General features: G+C 39.7%; 1 protein-coding gene across 3 annotated transcripts in view; it reads right to left on the bottom strand.

The window, feature by feature from the left end:
* Window positions 1-26,252, bottom strand: part of ncalda (neurocalcin delta a) — a 67,825-nt gene that overhangs the window by 18,518 nt on the left and 23,055 nt on the right. Inside the window, exon 4 of one of the 3 annotated variants that reach the window (XM_020091364.2) lies at window positions 13,293-13,371. The exons of the other annotated variants lie outside the window; for them this stretch is intronic. The gene's annotated coding sequence lies outside the window, so the exon portion shown is untranslated. The remainder of the gene's footprint in view (window positions 1-13,292; window positions 13,372-26,252) is intronic. 3 annotated transcript variants of the gene reach the window in all.

The raw sequence follows: 26,252 nt of genomic DNA on the forward strand, positions 1-26,252 counted from the left end.
AATTGTTCAAATCCAGCGTGCAGACAGTTATTCAGATTCTCACACATCTGAGACACGCTGCTCACGCAGGCAGTGTGGACGCTCTAACCTCAGAACATGTACGACGAAATGAAAAGCGAGAAGATCAGCGACGCACAAGCGCCAGTGTGGCCTGTGGGTTAATTTACAAAGACACACCAGTTAAGATAGCTACTGAATCACTTCCTTTCTGGACAAAACAACTTCTATGAAAACACAAAGCTTCTCCATGATGAAAGGCTGTGAGGACTGATGATGTTAATGACATATGAATATATTTTTATAATCTATTACAGTATTTATTACAATAGAATTTATTAGAGAGAGAGGGGAAGCAGTGAGAGAGGAAGAGGAGACAGGGACACACAGACAGACAGAAAGACAGACAGACAGACAGACACACACAGTCTACTCAAACTTGCCTATACCGTATTACATGCTCTTAATCCTCAGAAGACCAATTCACTCCCATGTGAAGACATTTTATTGCCGTCACCATAGTAACATACAGCAAAATCTCACAGCCATTGACTAGCTTTCTGGCTGATCGCATACACACACAGTCACTGACTACAGGATGTGTGTGCCTGTGTATGTAGGTGTATGGATAGTTGTGTGGGTGCATCTCCAGTAAGAAAAAGAGTTAGGTTACAAGAAGCAAACCGTGATGAGCACATGAATAAATTCAGAGAGGTAATAAAAATGTCCTGAAGATGAAGCCAAAATGATCACTCTATTTTGCATTTATCTTTTTATCTGAAGCACATTGCTTTTTCTCTGTTGAATTACAATAAGCAGTATACTGTATATACAATGCCAATGCTTATGTCTACTATCTCTAACAATACCTCTGAAGAGTCTACCTGTTATCTTATTCCATGAATGAAACTATTCAGACAATGGCAAACTGTTGAGATAAATATAAATCCATATAAAATGTTCATATATTTACTGGATGTAAATCTTAATTCTTATCTGCACCAAATCACACACACTTTAATGGAAATCCAAGTGGAGAGAAATCCAACTTTGAGTAAAAAAACCCCAATGTGATTAAAACTTAATATAATACGAATAATATTATTCAAATATTATTAATTATTTCAAAATTAAATAATATGATTTGAATCTCTCACACAAAGAGACTATGATTTGCAGCCATTAAAAATTGCTTGGGTTTGTGGAGCATAAATGAGATATAAAAGAGAGCGACAGCAGTGAGCTAATGCCCCCCCCCCCTTTTTAAGAAACACTTTGTTTTTCTTAATGAAAGGCAGCATCTTGAGTTTTCAGAACAACAGGCAGCTGATAGGAGTGGGAATGGGGAGGTAACAGACACACACACACACACGCGCACACACACACACACACACACACACACACACACACACACACACACACACACACACACACACACACACACACACACCAATCAATCCACAGGTTATTTACTAAGCCGTCAATGTATCTGTTCTATGCTTTTCGGGAAAAACAAAAATCCAAATGCATCTAATTCTACCCATTTAGCTATAGCCAATCTGAAATGTGCCTCATTTCCAAGTCCTTCAAAAGGAGAAACTCCCCTCCATGCTCTGGCTCTGGGAAGTGAAATAGGAAAACAGGCACTGGCAGACAGCCAGGCAGTAGCTGGATAGAGGAGCTGGATAGAGGGTGAACCAAAAGGGGGGGGGGGGCAGATGAGTTTGTACTACTTGGACTGAAGCCAACATTTCTAGGATCGGCTACTTCATGCTCCCCTTCCCTTTTGTAATAAGGCTGACCGTTGTGTAAGCTCTTTCCAATCAAATCAACTCTGAACCTGATACAGTAGACCAACAGTGTGTGACTGGAGTCAAAGTGATTGGGGGCTGCTACTTGGTTAGTGCGATGTTGTCATCTTCAGCCCTTATACTTTTAAATGGCCTCCTTATCCTTCATTAAGTTGCTATGGTAACAGACCTGATAGGAGGTGGTGGAGGAGGCAACCACACATTGTGCTTGCTGATTCTGGAGAAGAAGAGTGTACCAGTGAGAGAGGCAGATGACACACTTCCTCAAGTCAATTTCATAATCAACTTTAAGGGTTGTGCAATTTAATGTGTGAAGCCCCAGTGCACACATCCGTAGTCCCAGCTATGTGAAATTGTTCTGGTATTAAATAAGGATTATATAAAAATGTTACTATTTATACTGGCTTCCATTAAATATACGAATGTATAAAGCTTTACGATAACCACGTCTTATACATTTTCTCAGCTGAGTCACATTTAAACTATTCTGGTGGACTATTTGATCTGTTTGGGTATCTGTGTTGAATCTCCTTCTTCATCCAACAGAAAATGACCCCTGCCTTGTACATGGATGTCATGACTACTTTCTTTGGCTCTTTGTCTGCAGTGCCCTGGTGGGAGCTCCCTGCCTGCCAGGCACTGGATCACTGGACCTGGTTAATTGGATGTCTAACTGCTGGGTCCCAACAGGGGGGAGACAGTGTAGATATCCACCTGTCTCTTATCAATGACATTACAATTCTCTGGTGCCAACATCAATAGCACATAAAGCCTGCCTCACCTGAATCATGTCATCAAACATTTGCAAATCCCAGCCATATTAGTCATTCTTACACAGTACAAACAGCAATGTAGTTTAAAATAATGGTGACAGATTTGCAATTTTGATTTCCAGATGATTTCACTTCCTGCTCACACATATTAAACTGGAATTACCACCATGTTACAAGAAGTAACTGGAAATATTGTCGCAATTTCTTATAACATTAGTGATTAATGGCACTGAATTATGTCTAGAAAAGTATATTTATGATCATGTAATAGGAATGATATAAGTACTAAGTCATAAAAAATAACGTCATATAGTGAAGGCAGTAACTTTTGAAACAAATAAAATTTGAGAAATGATCTACAGCTGATTTAAACTAGTTCAATCATTTGTCATCATATGGAATAAAGATATCATAATGACATCATTATGAAATGTTATTACAAAATAAAAAGCTAGCAATGCTTTTCACTAGTCCTAGTATTAAAATGAATGCATGCAAAGATTTGAATTCAAAATATGTTCTGATCTATGATCTATTTCATACACTTTCCAATTGTATTTTGGTGTGGGAGAGGGAAAACAATAGCAAACCACCATCAAATCTGTGTATAAACTAGCCTTTGTAAGCTAGGACTGGATTTTTGGTGTTCAGTGTCCTGTCTTAGGGAGCAGTCAGAGAGTTAACCTATATGTTCTCAGTTACATACCCATCTGTGTATTAAACACATCTGAAAAAATGCTCCTGACAGACTAAAGATAATGGATAACTTTCTATAAAAAATTTTTTTTAAAAATGAACAAAAGAACTGCCTCACACCTGCTGGACATACACATCCATAGCATTGTTAAAGTTGAAGTGACATGGCTGTAAAATGAGACGATTAACTATTACTGATGAGATGTTTGCAGAACTATGAGAGCAGCTGGAGAATGAATGGCTGTTACAGGATGAGCGCAATCATGTCTTACAGTGTATGCTTTATAAGAGACAGAGTGTAGGAAGAGCATGGGACATTGAAAAGAAATGGGAGGAGAAAACATGACTCAGGCAGGGCATGAGCATGGAGATGGTTCTGATTGAAGACTGCCCCAGGGGATGCAACAAAGCTTGCTCTGTTTCCTGTGGTCAAAGAAAAATATAGAAACAGGATACAACATCATGGAAAATAACAGAGCGGAAGTTACATCACAGTAGAGGTCAGGGGTCACGATGGAAATAGGGAACTGGAATATGCTGAACTGTGAACATGTTATCAAGCCTTAAGGTTAATGAGAATACAAATTAGTGGACAGTTACACTGAGTGGTAAAATCTAACTAAAACATTGTAAACTGTTTAATGTGGATATGTTTAATTATGGTTTTGGACAACCATCTCTTCCGAAGTAGCTATATGTCACACCATGGGCACTGCTGCCAAGCAATGATAATCTTCACTTTTTGTATAATAAATGGATTTACAGGATGTCTGTGTAAATAAAGTGAAGTAACTTGGATTAAATGATGAACACATGAACAAAGTCATGAGTTGGGAGACAGAATGGTCTAAGAGTGGACACTTCTATCACTGCTGTTGTCATTCAAACTTGTACACCAAAAATAACACAGATTGCCAAATGACTGGGGACATCAGAGGAAGGCTCAGTTACTGAGATGATAAAACACATAGTATGGCACCACAAAACACATCATTCAGGATCTCCGTTCTATGATAGCATCTTTATTTCTGATTCATCATGAGTGGACAGCTTCAGACTGTAGTTTCCAAAGCAAGTTACTTTTAAGTGATGACTCAGACATGGCACTCTTCAAATATAAGTTCATCCTGACTTCCAAAGATGTCTGCAAGCACTGAGGAATTCGAAGTAGCTGTGTATTGAGATTCATCACCTCCCTTCTGCCAAATAGTCATTTACAACACTCCCTTTGGAAAATTATACACATGCTAGTTTGGCAGTAATTCACTGTCTTCCACAGAGGCTGAGAGCTGTGTCTGAGCTTCATGTGAAAGATAGAAAATCAGTTAGATTCAAAATAATGTAATCAATAATTACAATTTTTTTAGTTATTCCCCCTGAAAAGATGAAATTTGATGTTCAATTAAGAGAGTGGGAGTGAATTATTAAATTATTTTTGTCCTTATATCAGTGTTTTCAGTGACCCAGTACCAAATGGTCTTTCATTAAGTCTTCTATATCCCAGTCTGGACAGTAATCGAGAACCACGCCTAAACAAGCATCAAGCACATTCAGGTCAAGTGAGCACATAAACTAAATTTAGCCTTAAATAAACGCTTGTACTAAAGGAGATTTGTGATCAGAACAATAGTCTATGGTGCAGAAGAGCCAAAAACAGGCAGATAATTCATTCCATAACTATGCTAAACCCTTGTTGCAATGCAGTGTCTTTTTGTAAGGCACTGTAGACGGTGGTTTATTTTATGAACCATTAATGACACAATTCAGCTCCTTACCTTATAACTGCTCAGAGTGAGGTTAAAATGTCTTTCTGCATGGTACCTGTCTAGAGCTGGAAATGTAATTCTCTTGCTCTTGAATTCAGTATCTTCTTTCCTTTTTCTGCCAAATGCTGAAAGCTTTTTTTTAATTAATTACTTTAAAACGTTCTTCTGCCCTTACTAATGAAAAATGTGCTCAAGTCAACCCTGTAACTTTTATTCTTTCTCTTTTGTCTTTATGCTTTTCATTCCCTATGCTATTCATTCTTGTTTTCCAATGTGTTAGTTACTAAGAAGGATTATGCAAAAATTCCAAAACTGAACTCCATGAAATTTTGTTGAAAGTGGGACATGGCCCATGGAAGAACCCATTAAATTTTGGAGTGCACCAAAATAAATGGGCAGCTTCAGTAATTGTTTTCACCTGCACACAACAGCAGCTGAAACTATGAGGTCAGATTGTCTCAGTGGTAACAACTTAATGGATGATAGCGCATGGAAAATAGTGAGCACGGCTATACAATGCAGTGGCAGAGCAAAACATCATGTTTGAAATCGTTTATGTGATTGTGAGAAGTGTAAAAAAGTTTTTGGGGTTCATTATGAAACTTTGGCAGGGAAAATAAGAATAAGGCAGGAACACTGCCTTGACATGGTGAGATGGGGCATTAGCCTTGGCAGATGTATTCGCTCTTAGTGCCTGATCTACTAAGATCCCAAATAAAGAGTGCTAAATTGCATGTGCATTATACAGATTGCACATTTGGTTGGTGGGCGTTTTGTGGGTGATCTAGTCTAAATAATAACATAAATGATAACAGGTGTATACATGGTAGAACCAGTAGTATTTAAATAAGTGTTTTGTGTGTCACTGGTTTCTGCCACAGAGCATTACGGAGAGCAGAGTGACCGCAAGCTCAAAGAGAAATGTAATCCCATGGAATTTTAGGTGTTACTGAAAGAGGCAAACAAACATGTTGTTGAGCTACAGCAAAGAAATATTGATATAACTCGGAGAAATGCGATATGGGAGAGTATCTGTGAGAAAGTAAATGCTGTGGGTTAAACAGAAAGAACTGATGAAATTAAAGGTCCAATGTTTAAGATTTAGGTGAAAGGGAACAATTGGCAGAAATTTAATGTAGAATAATTCTCATGATGTTTTCACTAGTTCATTTCATCTAAATTGTTATTATATGTTATTATAGTTTTTTTTACCCCAGAAAAGGCCCTTTATATTTAAATACTTCATATTTACATCGAGGGGGTCCTCTCTACAGAGGTAGTGAGGTCTTTCAATACAAGTGGTCCCACAACGGAGCAGCCAGGGAATGGAGAGAGAAGAGAGTGCACCGGAGGAGATGAACACACTGGAGACAAGCGCAACATGTGAAAAAGAAACCAACCAGCTAAAATGTAATGTTGGCAAAAAGAGGGAAATAGGAAGACAATCTTTTTTCTTCACAATTAGTCTATTTTTTACAACTGCAAAAACATGCCACTCACAATTTCTTTTTGGTGATGTACTATATTGCTTGTTAATTTATCAAAAATAATCAAAATCATTATTAAAAAAACAAATTATTTTTTTGATTGACTAAATATAAATCTTTTGGACTCAATGACCACAAAGCAGCCTACAATCAGCTGTGAAAATATCAGTGCAATGGTTCCTATACTGAACATTGATGATGTTTTAGAAAATTGTTTCAAATTACAAATTCAAAATAAAACTTGGATGAGATTTAGTTTTGGCTAAGTATCTTAACAGCACTATCACATGCTCCTGTGGACTGACAGGGGTGACGCTGAAATCAGATGTTGTTGTCTTCCCATGATTCCTCTTCAAATCGTGCAAATTGTTCCCCGACACATTCTCTCTCCACTAACATGCATCACAACAAGCAGCGACATAGAAACACATTCCTTTTATATGTGCACAGAGTACATTATTGCTTGTAAAAAAGTCACTGCAGTACGAACTACCATACCTAAACCTCATATGGAATGTCCTCCAACATTTTGACAGGGGACTGAAGGACCACATCAACAAGTGCCTGACCGTGGCCTCAGTTGCTGCACTGTGGTTTCAAACAGTTTAGTTTCTGGCAAATCTTTTTTGACTCACAAAAGGTGAACTTTGAGTAGTCATTTCCAGTGTAGTGAAACTGACTCAAATTACTTATCTTATGTGAAGGTGCATTCTCAGTTATGGCAGCCAATAAGAACTTGTTTTATTATCGAGTACAACCAAGGAACATACACTAGACAGTGACAGGCCACAGGAAAAGAACTCATTTTTCATGACACAACAGTGTGTGTGAGTTCCTCTCTGTAACTAAAAATAGAACATCTGTTTCCCATAGTTTGCCTCAACCAATGCCTGGCAGCCTATAGACCAAGACTTTCCTTTAAAAATGATATATGTCAGTGAGTGTCTGTCTGTGTGGAACCTTTTAACTGCAGGCAGCCTGAGAGAGCATTCTACAGCCCACTGAGGCTGGATTTGGCCTAAATGACCTGTGACCTCGTCAGATAAAAACCCATGGGAGAATGACAAAGAGTACGGCTGACCAGCTGTCCCTTGAAACTAGCACTACCATGTCTGTTCATAAGCAATGGAGAGATCACGACTTGCAATAATTTCTACATGGCTGCTCACAGATATTTGTTTTATTTGCAACTATTTCACCAATAAACTCATCTCTAGGCCAAATACAGCCCGTGTGTCTTTTCCTCAACTTTCTGTAAGTAAACACAACTGAGAAAAACTCCTCTTCCAAGATCCAGACTGACAATGGCCAACAATTCAGACCATTGCTGTTTATCTAACGTGCAGTGAACACAATATTTCTATAAGTGTGGCTGATGTCATATTTCTAAATGTGTTTTTTCCTCTCCTTACAATCACTGATGAGTCCCAGGCCACAGCTGCTCACACAGGCAGCTCAAACATCACAATACCTTGGCAAAGAAGTGTAATTGTACCCCGACTGTCCTGGTTGCCCTGTCCTTCTTATTTTGACCTGCATGACGAGTGCATTCAAAGGAGTGAAATATGTCACAGCTAACTCAGTGAGGTGACCATTAAGTCTGACATTTCAACAATTCATTTCATCATGTTTGAAAATGTTCAATAAATTTGAATTGACACTCTACAAACACATGTTGAGCTTTAAATGCCACTGTCATTGTTGAATGCCCTTTTAATCACTCAGGTACACACAGAGACAAGTATGTGGACAATGCCAATGTGCCACAGCTTGTCTACGCATAAACTTTGATAAAAAACAAGTATATTCTAAGCTTAATGCTAGAATCTGCTCGGTGAGGGTATTTTAATACACTGCACAGGAGATCTTACAGAGTTCTCAAAGCCAATGTGTGACAAACATTTTACCTACTTGTGACATCCAGTTCACCCAGGGATGCTTTTTGTTCGGCTGCTGGCACCAGACACAGTGACGCAGAGGGAGTTCTTATTGAGTGGGTGTTTATGTGAGAAGGCCCACAAACTTTAGATTAAAACCACGTGCTTCACAAATCATTTGTAAGTTGTACCATAAAACTGTGAGTGGTGCTGTAGAGCAGTGTCTTGATGAGCAGTTTTGTATTTTGTGTCATGTATGTGTGCATTTTGAGGACACAAATACATGATGCAATAATAATTTGTTTTACCTAATTTATGTGATGTAATGAATAATTTCAGCAGACTGACTTCAATGCGCTCCTTGATATAGCTCCTTGGTTTTCAAAATGCTCCATCACTTAGCAGAGCAGCAATTATTTAGATTTGAAATATAACAAAAAAAATCTCATTGCTTCCTGAATCCACCTTCCTATCCACCTAGTACATTCCTCACTTAAACTTTCTGTTCACCTCTGTTTCTGCCTCCTCTGCGGCCATAAATCCACAGTTACATAAACTGCCTTAAAGTGTTACATGAGACTCCTCCAAGTACAAAACAGGATGTTATAGAACCCTGGTTCATATGGTTCTGGTAAGTATGTGTGTATGGAGCACATTTCAACTGTTTTCACTTCTGTGTTTGTGAGTGTGTATGTTGTGTGGCCTGTAACAGAGGAAAACTGACAGAAAGCAAATGGAGGCATATTGTGTTTTTTTCTTCTGTTGTTTTATTGCGTCTGAAGAAGGGGTCTACTTGGCTGCACCACTGTTTACCCCTGAGATTCCTAAAATGTATTGTGGACTCAAACACTTGACCTGCCCCTCCATCGGCATAGTGGTGAGAGTGAGTGAATTTTCATGTTTCGGTGAACTATCACTTTAAATCAATTGAAATGCAGTGTAGCTCTGGATTTGCCTTTCATTCCTACACATACACTCAGTGATATATATGCACACAAGCAACTGCTACTCTACTTTCACTCACCTGCAAGGCTGCAACCACAAACATGCAAACTCGCAAAACACAGCAGCGAATCTAGTGGGTGCAGGTGATTTGTGTAGGCTTCTTGTGGCCATAACTGTCAAGTAGACAAACACACTTGCAGCTTTAGAGCTAGAACTAGTTGGTAACTGCCATTGGATTATTATGTTATTCTATAACACCCTACCATGCAATTTTTTTTATTTTCAATTCACTTGAGATTCCTGGTCTAGTAGTAAAGGAGACAATGCTCGTGAGCCGAGTCATTAATAGTTTTTAATAACACTGTGCATATATAATCAAGTACGAGTGTGTGTAAAAATCGCTGCAGTGAATGCGGACTGGAGATCACTTACAAAAGATAAAGAAAAACTATTCACTTTCAAACTTCCATTTCCAAATAATATGCCAGAGTGGAGGTTAGGATCTATTGATGTGAGAAGTATATTCAAAGATCTAGGATCTTTGTGATTAACTGAGTCCAGTATTACACAGATCTACCCGATGGAATAACTATCCCATTACAAATACTCTTCACTCTAGTTTAGCTGACATGTATGTGTGTGGTATGATATAATATTTACCTTTCTATGTAGAGCCTTTTTTAATGAAAAAATTCTGTTAAATTCTATATGTTGGGAAAATCACAGCACTGTCCTTTCTATTGCACTCACTCTCACTCACTGTATTATCCAGAGCAGCAGCAGCAGCAGTAGCAGTGTATCAGTGTATTTTCTTCATTAATGACATCACTGCTGTGGCGACCAAACAATCTGTCTTTCTTCACCTCCACCTCACTAACAGACACCTCGATGTCTGTGTCAGAAAATTGCTAATCGTATTTTCATCGCTTGATGCTATGATTCACCATGGAAACGCATCGGTCAGCAGGATAAGTGAATATTCATGAGGTGCTTTGCATTGACCATTTATGGTTGAATGTGTAGGGGACGGAATATGAGGCAGATTCCAGATGGACTGTGATTTATAAATGGAAAATTGAGTTCGAGTGTGTACCTGTACGGTTTTATAAATGTGATTTTTTTTTTGCGTACGCCATCTTCGACTTTCGTGAGCATGTACACTTTTAATATGAAACCTATACACTGTTGTATAAATGAGGCCCCTGGTATCTTTAGTTCCTAAAAGTGGATCATTATCTGCGGTTGATGATGATAATGTTGATTTCCAGTTATGTAATGTACTGATGTTGACACAGTAGTCTTTGTCTGTACTTTATGAGTGTCAAAGTTCCCTATGGTAAAACATCTGCAGCCCTGCCAGCTGGGTTGCTTACATGGTAAAGTGTGGAAATGTACCCACATTTTATGTAGAAATTAACTTGCAGTTTCAAACATTGTGAACTATGGCACAGGACGCTATAGCTGTTTCACATTTACAGATGGAAACCAATGGTTGGTCAGTGAAAGCTTCATCTCAGAACCAGCTAGAGGATGTGTTAAGGGTTTAAACTGTAACTCTAAAAAGTAGTAGGTTCTAGCAATTCAAATTATTTCAACTCTGCAGTATTATGCTATCCATCCCAACTGGATGTTGAAAATAAATACGATATCAGTAAAGCAGTTTTGTTATCTTCACACAGGATCTGACCCAGAGATAAGGACAACCACAGAGAATAAAGCTGGAAAAAAGCAACAAAACGAGAAAATACCACGGTAACCATGTCACCAATGCTCAATCATCTCATTACCTCTCATCTAATATGTGTGTGTGTGTGTGTGTGTGTGTGTGTGTGTGTGTTGAGCTGTTACCATGAAATTTTACATGACAGATTTGAGTAAACTGTTCAATACGTAGATCTAACACTTGCATGTGTTTCTGTGTGAGTGTGATTCTGCCTCAGGGTTGTCTGTGTAAAGTGTAAAGATGGTTTCATACAGCACTTTTGGCATCACTGTAAATATTAATTCTAATTAACAGCACATTCATATATTATGAATTCATATTTTGATGTGAAATCAATGAGCCATCATGTCAATACAGCACTACAATAAAAGCTTCAATGATGTATGTGTCATGGCTGCCACCACCTTCATTAGAGTCTCCACAGTCAATGATAAACTTGCAATTGTTGAACAATTATTTGTTTTAAAGTACTAATTTGTATGTGGATTTATATCTGGATTTATATCTGTAAAACTAGCTGAAAAACACATAACAAGATACTCCGAGAAAATCCACTGCTGCAGGATGTCAGATAAAGCTACCGCCCAAATTGCTAGAGGATGGTGCTTGTTTGTGTGTGTGTGTGTGTATCAAGTGGCAGTGCAGCCAACATGCCTAGTTTATAATACACACATGCAAATACATCACATTTAAAGTATTTTTGTGCACAAACATGAAAACAAAATTTGGACATGACACTAGTCTCCTAACTCAAAATGGCCTCTTGTGGTATTAATGCAGCTAATTTTAGACCAAGAAGACACTTCGGAATTATGTGAGCTCAGGGGACCGTTGGAACTGCTTAACACAAACAATAAAAGGTGGAGGATGACTAACATACCTTATAAAATGTAGCTTGCACAAACTATTAAATGTCACAATTCTTAGAAATTTCAATCTGCTTCTGAGGATCCTGACGGAACATTTACATTTTGTCATAAAGCAGCAATGATAAGTATAACACACACCAACTCCTTTGGCTAAACTAAAAAAATCCCATCTGATCATCACTGCAAATTACAGTTTGTGTCCTTCAGTGATCTTTTACACATGGGTATTCACAGTAATTATAGTTAATAGATGTGCGACTATGATAATTCAGGTACAGAGACAATGACCTGTCATACGCTATAAGCATGTTTGTTGGGTTGGAGGAGGGAGGCACTGCTGAAGAGGAGGAGAAACAGTCTCACAGTAAATGAAGAGCTATACTTCTAGAGAAATAGGTAGAGAAGGAGGTGGACTTTTGAAGGGAGACCTCAACCATTTGTAATCCTTGTTTCCTTTCCCCCCTATTTGGGTTAAATGGGGGCTGGCAAGCCTTTGTTTGAGACACGCAGGGAGTTGGGGATATGTATGAGGGTGACAGGGGGAGAGATGGGGGTGAGTGTGTGTGTGTCTCTGGAGGTGGGGGGGATGTCTCAAGCTAGACATTTCTCGAGAAAATTCCTCCAAGAAAAATCAATAAATAAAATAAAATGACCTGATCTCACCCCAATATTAAATATCTTTACTAAAACAAAATGTCTAAACTGACATTGAGACTATGAGAGTTACATTTTTGCAGCACATACCTCTGAGGCTTTCCCATCCCCACTGAGGGAGGGGGGCAGGTGGCAGCTGCGCTGCCCCTCTCCCTGCCTCTGATTCTCTGGCAAACAGAGCCAGCAGCTTCAGCCCACACTACTGCCTCTAACATTAGCAACACTTTGGGGGAAAAAAGCCATGTGGAGCTGCCTATCACATCCAGCTACATGCATATCATTCTCAGCCCCCATAATGATCAACCTCCCCTTCTCTATGCCTTCTCTCATCAGTCATTTCCTGCAGGGTGAAGGGGGGGTTGTGGTTGAAAACAGATCTGGCTGTATTTGCCAGGAAATGAAGCAGCTAGTCTTCTTCACACACCCTTGAGACCTAAAACTACATATGTGCACTAAGTCGATTCTTAAGTTCTCAGCAATTACAAGGTGACAAAAGAGTTCCCTCGCATTCACAGAGACTCATTCACCCGCTGTCTGACTATTCATCTAAAAGACAATCTCCCCTCTGCACAAATATGTGACTCACAGGCAGGAGCTACCAGCTCTCCGTCATTCAGCTTTAACTTGCTGCACACTCTTCTGGAAGCAACCACTGGCTTCTAAAGCACACAAAGAGAAAATACAGGAAGCTTACCTCGCTTTGTAGCAATGTAGCTGCTCAGCAGTCCATCACCCAGCACTTTATCCCTAGACTAAGTTTGTGTCAGCAGCAGCTGCAGGACAAGCAACAGGCGAGGAAACAGAAGTGCACAAAAGAGAAACAAAGATGAGAGGAGAAGAAAGGGAGATTCAACAACACAGAAGGGGGGGGGGACAAGAGCAATGAGTGAGTGACTGAGACAGAGCTAAAAGGGACACACAGAGACTCCTAGCTTCAGCAAGAGGTTTGTTAAAAGCCCACAAACTGACTAGCTCCTCTGCCTGCCTGCCCAGCTTGACGTCAGAGTGGTCACATGACCTCAGTCTAGTGCGGAGGGGAAATGAAAATGGAGGAGAGACAGACGGAGAGAAAGACTGAGAGACTGAGAAGCCTGCGTTGCCGTGGTAACAGGCATACTGCACCACAATGATTTCAATAGGTCATTTGACACACAGACGCGCACGCACACACATAGATTGTAACACGGACGAGCTGGTAAAAGCCAAGCTCCGTGCTGCACAGACAGACTGACCCAGACAAGATGAACAGAGTGAAGCAACTTGAGAGAAGAAAGAAGAAAATTAGAAACCGAGACAAAATGTTTCAGGTTTCCTATGTATTGTTTTCAAAGTTATCAGAAACACATGCAATCAAGAAGGAATGTACACCAGACAAGCTGCACTCTTGAACTCGTAATAAGCATGCTCCTTACACCAAGATTCCTTTAATAACAATCTATGACCTGTTTGAGCCGCAAGTATGGATCGATTTTATTGTATCTGTGCAGGATTTTAGCAGATTTGAGTCATTGATAAAAATCTTGGCTTTTGTTATTGGAAATTGACCTAAACTATATATGTCACCACTCTGATCCAAAGAATCCTTTCCTTCCTTAGATTCCAGTGATTAATTTAGCACATGACTAACAAAAGAACTATATCTACACAAAGCAGTATGGAGAAAATTAAATAAGGAACTAACTAAGTTTCATTAGTTTAGGTAAGAGGAAAACATTTTTTTATTTCACATATATATATGTGTATAATACCGTGGCATGGGTAACGATCAAACCTTAACACAGATATCTAGGTTTAACAGTATTACTAACAACTAACCAGCAATAACAATTAAATCAATGGTTACAATTAACACTGGGGTATTGTTATGTTTACAACGTATTGTCTCATTAGAAGAGTGGACGTTATGTTGTCACTAAGGCACATCAGTCTGACTCTTTGAGATGGCAGTGTCTGACAGAGACATGTCAGTAACTGCTGCCTTCATGCTGCTGCACATTCATTTCAATTTTCACAGTGAAGACAACCAAAACAATGAAGGGTGCCATGTCAGAAAACCTGAAGGTCTGTTTGAACTGTCAAATTGCTATTTGTCAAGTATTAAGTCATCAACTCTACTGATAACTTAAAAAAGAGATTGTTCCATGGGTTCTCAAATGTGAGACTGATCAGACCAAACTGGACTTGAATTAATTTTAAAGATTGGATAATCTGACAAAAAATACTTGCCTACAAAACATTTCTCACCATTTTCTGACCCTGTTTCAGTTTGGACAAATCGAGAAAATATTTTCAGATTAATCAATAATTCAAACAATTATCGGTCACAGCCACAGTAGTGTGTACTTAAAAGGAGCTCTATTCTGGGTATTCACAATTGTAACATTTTTAAATGCTGGTGCATCACCTCTGCTCCACTTCAAAACTCAGAAATGTGCTGTTCATTGGATCACTTTATTAGTGTGTGTGTGTGTGGAGACTAGACAAAGACCAGTTTGAAGAGAAAAACTAATTCTAGGCCAACCAAAGACCCTCCTCATCCCTCCCTCCACCATGCTGTGAGTATGAACAGCTTTGGTCTGATTACATTCATTTGGATAGCATCTGCTGGCCAGTTGAATGGAGTGCTGTGGGGCCCAGAGCAGGGTGGGGTCGTGTGAAGGGTGGGGCTAAGGTCAGCCGAGTGAAAACCACCCCCCTCTGGACGACCGAGGGTAAGGGTATGTATGAATGACTCAGAGCCACATGGACAGGGACACAAGATAAAATGCCACATAGGCCAGAGAGAATCAGCAGAGGACTGGGAAAAGTAATTTAATGAAGCATGCAGTCTGGATAAATATATTGAGTAAGGAAAGCAAAAGGCTCAGATGATGTAAGAAAGTGAAATAAAAGTCTGTGGGTTAATTGACAGAGGGATGAATTAAAGTTAGGTTAAAGCCTAAGATTAAATGGTGCTGGGATCCGTGGGCTGACTGGTGATGCCTTCATACATGGTTTTTCAGAATAAGCTTTAAAGAAGCATGTTAAAAAGCTAAACTGTATATACCAATTTGCCTCTGAAGGCAGACCCTGCTCCTCATAATGAAGGGAGGGGGAATGACAAAGGCAAATAATGTATTTGTATAGCAACATTCAGTTACTGCACTGCACGACATTTTCACCTCCCATTGATAGCTGAACCCATCATTTTGGAAATTGGGAACGACTTATTGATTTGTAGACCACCTTTAGTGAACAAGATTTGGAACGACCACCTTATGCGACTTTTTTAGTCTCTTTTAGAGGAGCAATTCTGTAGAAGCATTTTACCAGCTTCTCTTTGTGTGAGTGTGAGTGTGAGTGCGTGTGTGTGTGTTTATGTAGGGTGGGTTAACAGGCGCTAGAGGGAATTCCTTCTCCAGAATGCTCAGGAAGCAACAGCATGAGAGGAAGTGAAAACAACTTCTCTTTCCAAGGCAAACCCTTCAGAAGTTGTTCCTTTGGAAAAGGAAACGCTCCCTGCGCTGTCAGTGTTCTCACAACTAAAGACCTCCAACAATATCTACAGCATGTAACTATATTCAGCTCATGAGTACAAAAAGATGGGTATGAAACATCAGGCTCAAACTCACACATTTATATTATATTAAATGAACCAAAACAAGCAGTTGTTTGTGTATATTTGTGGAAATGTATGTTTCAAATTGGAAGAGGTTTTGTAAGAGTTAATTGTTACGGCATTGTGAGAACTTGAAGCTGATCAGAGAGTTGCAATGTTAATCCAGTCGGTGGACTGGGGGTATTACAGATTATAAAATAGATTAGATAGATAAAACTGAATCCCATCACTTCCCCTCTCAACTGGATTATGATCAACCCGTCATCCTAATCCCATTTGCAATTGATGCAGATGCCAATAGTGAAATACTAACTTGTACCAAGAACTAACTGTACTTGAATCCCTACACTGGCCACTGGTCATGTATAGGATTGAGTGTCAGTGTTCTTTCTTTGTTTCTAAAGCTTAACATGTTCTGTAGCCCCACAACATCTCTGTCCTCTTACCATCCCTGCCTCCAACCTTTTGAACTGAAAACAATTGTTCCAAGTGTTCCTCCTCCGTAAAAATGTTTAAGACCAAACTGAGGGCCAACATATTTTCTCAGGTTTAAGTGTCTTATTAAGCTCTCTTCTTCGCTTTTTATCCCTTTGTGCTGAATGTATTTAAAGTTCCTTACTTCTGTGTGCACCTATTATGGGACTGGGCAATAAAAAGATATCAATAATTATCTCTCTATAATTTCCATCAATAACAAAGGTTAAACATATATAACTATATTGCCTATTCATTGTGCAAGCATTCTCTTTATGTTATATTACTAACACTTGGCTGTTATATGTCTATTACTTATCAGCTGCTGGGGAGGGAAGGCCCAGAGATGTTAACACGACTGAGTGTTTTATGTAACAAACCAACTAATGCATACAAGGACCACAGACACAGAGATTCCTCAACAGGTTTGAGATGATGTAGAAGGTGATGTTGGTGTTTCACTTTACTTTAACTACATGGTCACATGGCTTGATGGAAACCAGTATATCCAGTGTTGTTATTTTAAAACAGACTTTTAAAAAACTTCACACTCACCTTAAATACTACAGTGATGATAGGAATGTGTAAATGTGAAGCCATGCGCTACCTTAGGAAACCTTTTTTTTTTTTTTTACAGAAGCTTCACTGTGTAACTCTATAAATCACTAATAAAGACAACCTCTGACAATACATACTCCTTTACCCTACAGCAGTAATACTCTATAGTCTCTTAGTAACAGCTGCTGTTCTAATACTTTTGCATGTAAAAATTAACAGGCTAATCTACCACAACCGTGACCTTTTATCACCAACATGTAATCAGTTCATCTTTCTGTCAAGTGAATTTTTGTACAAAATTTGATGACATTCACTCAAGCTGATCTTAAGATATCAGGTTCAAGAAAAACACTGTGCCCTTGACCTTTGGCTCCCAAAATCAAGTTAGTTAATCCTTGACTCAAAGTGGAAGTTTGTGCCAAATGTGAAATCCTAACCCTAATCCCCTAAACCCTGACTGCTGGCACACCCATCTGTCATTACCTGGCCTGCCTGCCTGCACCCTGCCCATGGTCTCACTACACATGACTGGAGTCTTTAGCCGGGCAGGCATTCCCTGATTTAATCAAAATTATTGAATATTCAAAATAAAATTTAACATTTTATCAATCTGTAACAAATAAAGAGGTGCACAAAGATGTGAATCAACATTAGAAGTGGTATTAAAATAATGGTTGATAGGATATGACACAATATGTTTTAAGCTAATGCGGTATTAAAACTGTGAATAAATGTAGTAAAAGTTAAATTAAGAGTGCATCTCCACATATATTTTTGAGATGCACTCTTTCTCACTCAGATATTGTATGAATTACATCTTTTGATCCAAATCAGGGAAGAGAACTTTTACTGCAGTCAAAAAAAGGTCTGCCCAGAGAGGAAAATCCTCTTCTCTCAGTAGAGCTTATGTTATCTTTAGTGACACACTGAGATAATACCATGAGGGGAAAAGATAACTTCTTTTGTTTACTGAAATGCTATGGTTTTAAACCCTACCATAACCTGCTTTGGTACAGGAAGTGTTGCAAACATTTATGTTTGTCAAACATTCAACAGATAGATATTGAAGCTGTAGATAATTTTCACAGCCAATTCTGCTGTGAACCGTGCACGGTATGCAGAGCAAATCTGCAAGACCTCAATTCTCTAGAAGAGCAGCGTTGCTTCTGTAGCTGAACTACAGCTGAACCGTGGCAGAACCGCAGGCGCAGTCGCTCTAATCTGTTAACATGGGTGGCGACAGGAAAAGCAAGCTGTCATGCGGCGTTCCGCAGCCAGTGTGAACTGGGCATGAGAGCGTGGAAATGAGAGATCGTTATTTTCTAATTATTAGCCTATAATAGCTCCTTGCGCTTGATTTTTACATAACAAATCATTTCAAAATCCTGCTGATTGGCATCTGCCTCTTAGGGGGCGAGTCTTTGTATTGCAAAACTGATGATTAAAACGTACCTATAGAAGCAAGTCAGTGATCTCTCCTGTTCTCTGCTACAGTATTCCCATCTTTAAAAAAATGGTCTTCTAATCGTTATGTTTTTTACTATGTCTACCCCCCTCCATGCCATCATCCATCACGATGTTTCACTGCATACATTGTCATATGCCAATCGTCCAACCCAAGTGGAAAGTAGCTTAAGCTGCTTGATAAGTCACTATGACATAATATTTTAATTAGAATATTTATAATGCATTGTATTGTATTGTCATGCAGCAGGTTTTTGTCCTTTATCTTTTTGTTTCTCTCCTCTCTATGCTCATTTGTACAGCTGTATTTATAATGAAGCTGCTTTTAGTTACATGTTTTTCTTTAACTGAGAGCAAGTATAAAACAGTGGTGAAATTAGGGCTGGACAACATAGCCTAAAACAAATATTGTAATATTTTCAGGCTATATCGCGATACACGATAACTTGATATTTTGGAATCTCCTCTAACTCACTGTACAAATATTAAATTCACACAATACGTCAAGTATATTCCATATATCGCCCAGCCCTAAGTGAAACGCAGTCCTTTAAGATAGGATGTAACCACCAATCACTTCTCCCAAGCTTCTGATCGGGCCAGATAAAATCCTGACATCATAACCAAGGTGTTTTCTGAGAAAATCACCATATACATAAGTTAAATACAATGGCTGTGATTTGGGATACATTTATGTGTTCAATGTTCAACCAGAGAGAATTCCTGTCCTTGCGCACTGCATCAGGTGCCAAAAAAAATGCACCTGACATGCAACTGCCCACTTATTTCTTGCTGCGGACGGCGCTGCTAACATGGATAAGCTGGAGGCAGAGATCTCTATGCTCCAATGTTCCCTCCACATTAATCTAGGAGGGAGATTGCAGAGACTGTTGGTAAAGACAAGGGATTCTGCAGGAAACTATGGAAATATTGCACTGAGTCACCACACCTCTAGCGCAAAACAGAAAAGTGCCTTGCAATGACAATTTGTTAGAGATGACTGCGGCTTAGGCTTTTGAGTGTGGCTGCTGCTGTACAATCAAAAACATCTGATTTGCAAATTGGACTGAGAACATGTCATACAAACAAGCCTAGTTACAACTACAGTCTACAGTTTTGCTTGCGGCTCTGTGAAATGGGTTTCCTGTTTTCAAACAAATCTAAGATGCAGGCACATCTGAATGAGTTAAAACCCCATTTACTAACAAAACTAAACACATAAAATAAATCTTTATGGGCTCTTGAACAATCAACAAACTCTTTCTTCTCAGGAGTGTCTACGAAACACCACAACTCTTCTATCCTGGTAGTCCTTGCATTACATAAGTGTGTATGACTCAACCTTTGATGTGTCTATATTTCTTGACAAGCCAGAGAAGTGAGAAGAAAATTATTAACAGAAAGTTTTATTTAATCCAATTTGTAGACTGGGAGGTTGGCTGCGAAGAAAATGATTGTTATACAATCTACAGTGTCACAAGAGTTACCCAACAGCATTGCAACCCACTCCATCCTTGGTGATTCAGGTGCTATAAACAGAAGCCAAAAGAAAAGCCTGATGACCAGTCTGTCCCATCTATTGTTTTTCACGGCAGACAGCAGGCTGAATGCAGGATTAGCCAGAAGTGGGCTCAGTCTCTCTCTTATCAGAGAGCAGCAGGTTGAGAATCAGATGTGGGAAAAAGACAAATCACCTCCTCCTCTATTAGTCATGTTCGCTATACTGATACACACATCGACTCCACACACGTAACAGTAATATTTACACAGAAACAGAGCAGTTGTCCCTGCATACTAATGACCGTCTACTGGCATGGAAAAGATGGACAGATGCAGCCAGCCTATCAAATGTCAGATATTACCAGATTCATGGAGTAAGCAGCAGCCAGGGGCTTCCTGTGAGTCAAATCCTTTTCACACAACTGGAGAGTTGAATCAGGAAGAGTAACTTCACTCTTCTCCATTCACATCAGATTATGCCCAGCATTCACAAGTTCATCTCCTGACCTCATCAAAGATCCTGTTTCACATTATGCTATCTTGAGCTGCAAAAGTACTGTTAAATGCTGTTTTGAAGCAAAGAGTTTCTAATTTGATCAGCACCATCTCGGCAGTTTCGAACTGGACATTACCATATTTGGTTAAAAAGGAGGAGCTGGAGAGGTGGGTCTACAATCTGACCCACAGGAGTGTAAACAGCCCACTTACACCGGCTAGTGACAACATCGAGCTCCTGACTGCATTGTGAGAACTAGCTAGTAACACAATTAGCTTCCATCATCCGAGATAAAGTTCATAGCTAAATGTTTAACTATTCTAAAAATCCAGTTGTTTGCATGTCCACTAGGGGTGTAACGATTCGTTTTAACAGCGATTCGATATGAATCACGATTCGTGATTGCCAATACGATTCAAGGACAATATTGGTTCATTTAGAACAATACGATTCGGAACGATTCAGTAACTTTTTAACCAAAAATTCCACCAGTGTGACTGAAATAAATACCTGGATACTGGACAGTGTAGGTGAAGTTTCCTAGATTCCAGTAGTTTCTTGTAAGGGAATCAGGTATAAATTATGGATATAAACATGTTTATATCCATTATATTTATATATTTAGTCTCTGACTAAACATGCTGGCAAGGCCTGAGGCTTCTGCAGAGCTGACTTCACATTGCGCTGCTGCAGCGGGAACGCTGCAAGAGGTGCCTGGACCGTCGGTGTTGTGTGATGAGATCCCATGGCGCTTGATGTGTTGCCGTGGTACTTTACTTGACCTTTACATATCCTACAAACAGCGAGCGACTTATTTAGAACATCTCCGTCTTTGCAAAAGCCAAAGTGTTCCCACACTTTCACCGCAATGGTGGCTTGATAATTTCTCGCTCGCCGGCTTCTCCTCTGCCATCCGCCGTCATGCTATGTTTTGATATTTGCGCTGCTGCCGGCGCGTGGCGATGAGGTCACAGACAGGCAGACTGAATGTGCTTAAATCCAATGCGTTATTTCCTAGTATCGATACAATCGATTGATTACCTTTTAAAACTATGTTAGATCGATATATGTCGCCCGGAGGGCCAACTTGCCAAGCACAGCTCGATGTAGTTGGATCGTAGGAATATAAATCGATACATCGATGTAGTAGATGAATCGTTACACCCCTAATGTCCACATTAAATTTCATAGCAGAAATGAATTGTAGCTGAATTAGTGTGTATGCTAAGTGCTGTGTAAAATAATTTCTAACGTGTTTTATTCTGCAGAACTTGGAGAGTCTTCAGAACAGGATGAAATGTCTCACTATACTCGTGATGAATAACGGCTCCTGGACTGTTTGCATCTTACCTACCAATCACTACAGTCAAACAAAACATTGTTAAACATGTTAAATATAAGAGCAGTTTCCGAATGGCCTCCCCATCTCCCCCAGGTCTCCATACATTGTCTAAGTTTACAACTTCTGTTGATTTTACCCAGTCCAAAAAAACCACGACATTTGAAGGAGGCGGCCGCCACGCACTTCTCAATGCACGAAAAACCCTGCACACACACGCACACTATCCTCAACCATAAAAGTAGAAGAAGTTGTTCCTAAAAGTAGCCAATAAAAAGAAATACGATACTGTAAAGTCAGTGTGACAATAGAACTGCTTTAAAGGAGATATATGCTTTTTTAGTTTTCTCTCTACTCTAGCACACTTGGCTTTGTTTAGAGGGAGGCCTTAGAAAGACAGGAGCTAAAACCAAGCATTTCAGACAGAGGCTGAAGAGAGGAGTAGCAGCAATGGACAGTATGAGGAAAACTGTGCTTTCTGAACACTAGAAAGTTTCGATTTTTCAAACAATAACCCAAAAAAGAAATTATCTATCTGAATATGAGTATTCTTTTCTCCTTTAAGGAATAACTTCACATTCACAGACTGACTCATGGCTTTTTTGCATAATCAGATAAATAAATTGGTACCACACTGAAGTCTGTCAAATAAATATGAAACTACAGCCAGCAGTGAGCTTAGCTTAAAGACAGCGGACAGCAGCCAACTACGAGTTCAAGTTGTGAAGTAACTTTACAGTAAAAAACAATCAATTGTGGTTTAAAGGGAAGTTTTATATTGCAGCAATATTTTTCTTAAAAGTTGCCAGTTAATTATTACCCCTGTTATAGAGTTTCAGTATCAAATTGAATGAAATTGCTTTATTTCAATGAAACTCTCTGTGGATGTCCTCTTTAAAAAGTTCAGAGGTTTTACTGACAGCAAGCGACCTGACACTTGCAGTCGGCCCTTGTTGAAAAGCAGTGGGCCTCTTAACTGGACAAGCTGCAGCTGTCCCTTAGTCTGAGAGCCCCCTCAGGCCAGTGTGTGTGTGTGTGTGTGTGTGTGTGTGTGTGTGCGTGTATAATAGTGGTTGGCAAGTTAAAGTTAGCATATCAGAGCAAAAGTGTGTGTGTATGTGTGACTTTGTGTAATGGCCTGTGTTTGGAGGCATTTGAGGGCCTGGGAACTGTGTGGAAATCACACTGGGCTTCCTCTGGCTCATCTCAGAGTCATGGGAAACAACAGTACCAGAAACAAGAGGACTTATGCATGATGCAGCTAGAACACAGCAACTTTTGCTGTTTAGCCTAAACAAAATACACCACTTTCAGTCAAGAGCTATGACAGGAGAGAGCAGTTTTCAAATCAAGTCAAGTCAAATCAACTTTATTATCAATAATGCCATATGTGCAGGACATACAGAGAATTGAAATAGCGTTTCCCTCTAATCCCTGGTGCAAACAGCATTAAACATGAAATATAAAAAATATGAGTAATTAAAAGATATAAACAGGCAGTGGCAAATCTAGATGATATAAAGAGTATACATATAAATATGGCAGATGTGGCGGTATGAACAGAATGAACGGTATAAATATAAACAGAATTATCAGTGGAATATAAATATAAATATAATATAAATATAAATATGGCAGAATTAACAGAATTACAGTATAAATATAATATGGCTGATAAAAACAGGATTAAGAGTATACAGTGCAAACAGTTTTGTAAACAGTTAGTGTACAGCAGTTGACTGTACACAGTGCAATTTGTTTGTATATATAATATATATTTTGAGTTTATAAAAGTGGCTGGTGCCATTTGGTTTGTGCGTGGATGGGTGGGTGGGTGGGTGGGGGGTGGGGGTGAGTGTCATTGTCCAGTGTTTGTGGGGGCAGAGGGCAGAGAAGGAAAGGGGGGGAGTGCTGGGAGGGAGTTCAGCATCCTGATGGCTTGGTGGATGAAGCTGTCTCTCAGTCTGCTGGTTCTCGCCCAGAGGCTCCTCATTCTCCTCCCGGAAGGCAGGAGGGTGAAGAAGGGGTGGTTGGGATGGGTGGAGTCGCCCGCAATGCTGATTGCGAGCCAGGTGTGTGTTATAGCTGTCCTGAAGGGAGGGGAGGAGGGCACCGATGATCCTCTCAGCTGCTCTCACTATGCGCTGCAGGGTCTTCCGGCAGGATGCGGTGCAGCCGGCGTACCACACAGTGATGCAGCTGGTCACGATGCTCTCGGTGGTTCCACGGTAGAAGGTGTGCATGATGGGGACCGGTGATCTGGCTCTTCTCAGTCTGCGGAGGAAGTAGAGGCGCTGCTGAGCTTTTTTGGCCAGTGATGCGGTGTTGCTGCTCCAGGAGAGGTCCTCACTGATGTGAACACCCAGGAACTTGGTGCTGCTCACTATCTCCACAGCAGCACAGTTGATGGTCAGTGGAGGGTGCTGGGTGGAGGCTCTCGAGAAGTCGACAACAATCTCCTTCATCTTCTCCACATTAAGAGAGAGATTGTTGCCTCTGCACCACGCGGCCAGTTGGCTCACCTCATCCCTGTAGTTTGACTCATCGTTGTTGTTGATGAGTCCCACCACAGTAGTGTCGTCCGCAAACTTGATGAATAGGTTGCTGTTGTGTGTTGGTGTTTTGATTATGATACTACAATGTCATCAGTTACTAAAATATATTCAACATGACAAAATTACATTTATGGGATTATTATCATGCCATATTCTGAAATTTTAAAAAGATAGAAACTATGTTTTAAAGCCTTGCATAATGTTTTGAAAGGCTGACAAAAATAAAATCTCTGCAAACATTATTTTGAAAATATATTGTAAATATTTTTGATTCTTCAAAACTACAGCATTCTTTACAGTGTTGCTCCAATACATTGTTTTAAGTTTGTCACTGTTCACCTACAGTGCATCACTTTTTCCAGGTAAAGTGCATGTACATAGGAAAATAAGTTATGAAACGTTAAATCTTGAGTTTTGAATTATTATGAAACTTTGTGGGCATACGACATATTTATCCCTTTTTCCATTTAGTCAAAAAAAAAGAACAAAATCTCATTATCTAAAAATATGTATATAAGATTTCAAAATTCTTGACATGAGAATTGTGTTTCTTTACAGTTGTAGGAAAAAAAACAACAAAGCCTTTAAAGCTTAAAGGGATAGTTCACCAAAAATGTCATTTACACTGTGTTTTTAGCCAAAAATGTCAGTTGTCTTCCTGGCAAGTAGCACTGCAGTGGAAGCAGCAATGCTACCGGAACTAGCATTGCCACTGGAGTTAGTGATGCTACCGCGCACCATGTTGCAAATCCTTAGGTGAGAGCTTGAGTGCAGTGTGTGCGAATGTGATCAGTGGTTATTTAGGCTAAAAACACAACATAAATGACCCATTTTCGAGTCAAATTTGGATGTTGGGGCTTAAGGACACTAAGATGACACCACAGGAGCAGTATGGAGGCATTTTCATTTTTTTTTCTGTTGTTTTTTTAGGTTTGAAGAAGTGGTCGATAGTTACTTCAACTTTATTGGATTTGGCTGTAATGCTGTTTATCCCTGAAACTCCAAGTGTTTTTTGGACTTCCCTCCATCGGCATAGTGGTGTGTAGAGGATGAGTGAATTTATATTTTCTATCTCTTTAAGGCTGCTGCACACTACAGGATAATTGGGCAAGTTTTAGCCCTCATTTGCCCCTTCCAGCAAACAAGGGGCATTTCAGACTAGAGGTCTATCTATGTTGATTATCTGCTGAAATAATCCTGAAGAGTGAGGGGTTTACAAAATCTTAATACTACCGATTGAGGCTCTCCAAACAGCTCCCACAGAAACCTGCAATAGTGAGAGAGAGAGGGAGAGAGCAGGAGAGTGAGCTGACCGGAAAGCGTCACCAACCAGATGTTGGGTGCTTGTACAGCTGCGACTAAAAACAACAATACATTTCCAACTGTGTTTGCCAGATCGTCCCTTCACCAGTGTGGTCACATATCTCGGCTGAGTGATTGAACTCCAATTTCCTAGTGAGTTCTTTTTGTGCCATGCTTTTCACTGCATATTTACCCCGTGCTCCCTTTTTTGTCACAGAAACAGCTGCGCAGCGTCCACTTGTTTAGTTCACCTTCATCTGCTCTGGTCTCAGTCTGCCAGCACCTTCGGTTCGCAACTGCCTGCCACCCCCCCAGCTCAAGCAATCGAGCAATAAACCTTTTTGTTTTTATTACCTTCAATATGCTGT

Source organism: Paralichthys olivaceus, chromosome 13 (assembly GCF_024713975.1).
Source record: "Paralichthys olivaceus isolate ysfri-2021 chromosome 13, ASM2471397v2, whole genome shotgun sequence".
Classification (NCBI taxonomy): domain Eukaryota; kingdom Metazoa; phylum Chordata; class Actinopteri; order Pleuronectiformes; family Paralichthyidae; genus Paralichthys; species Paralichthys olivaceus.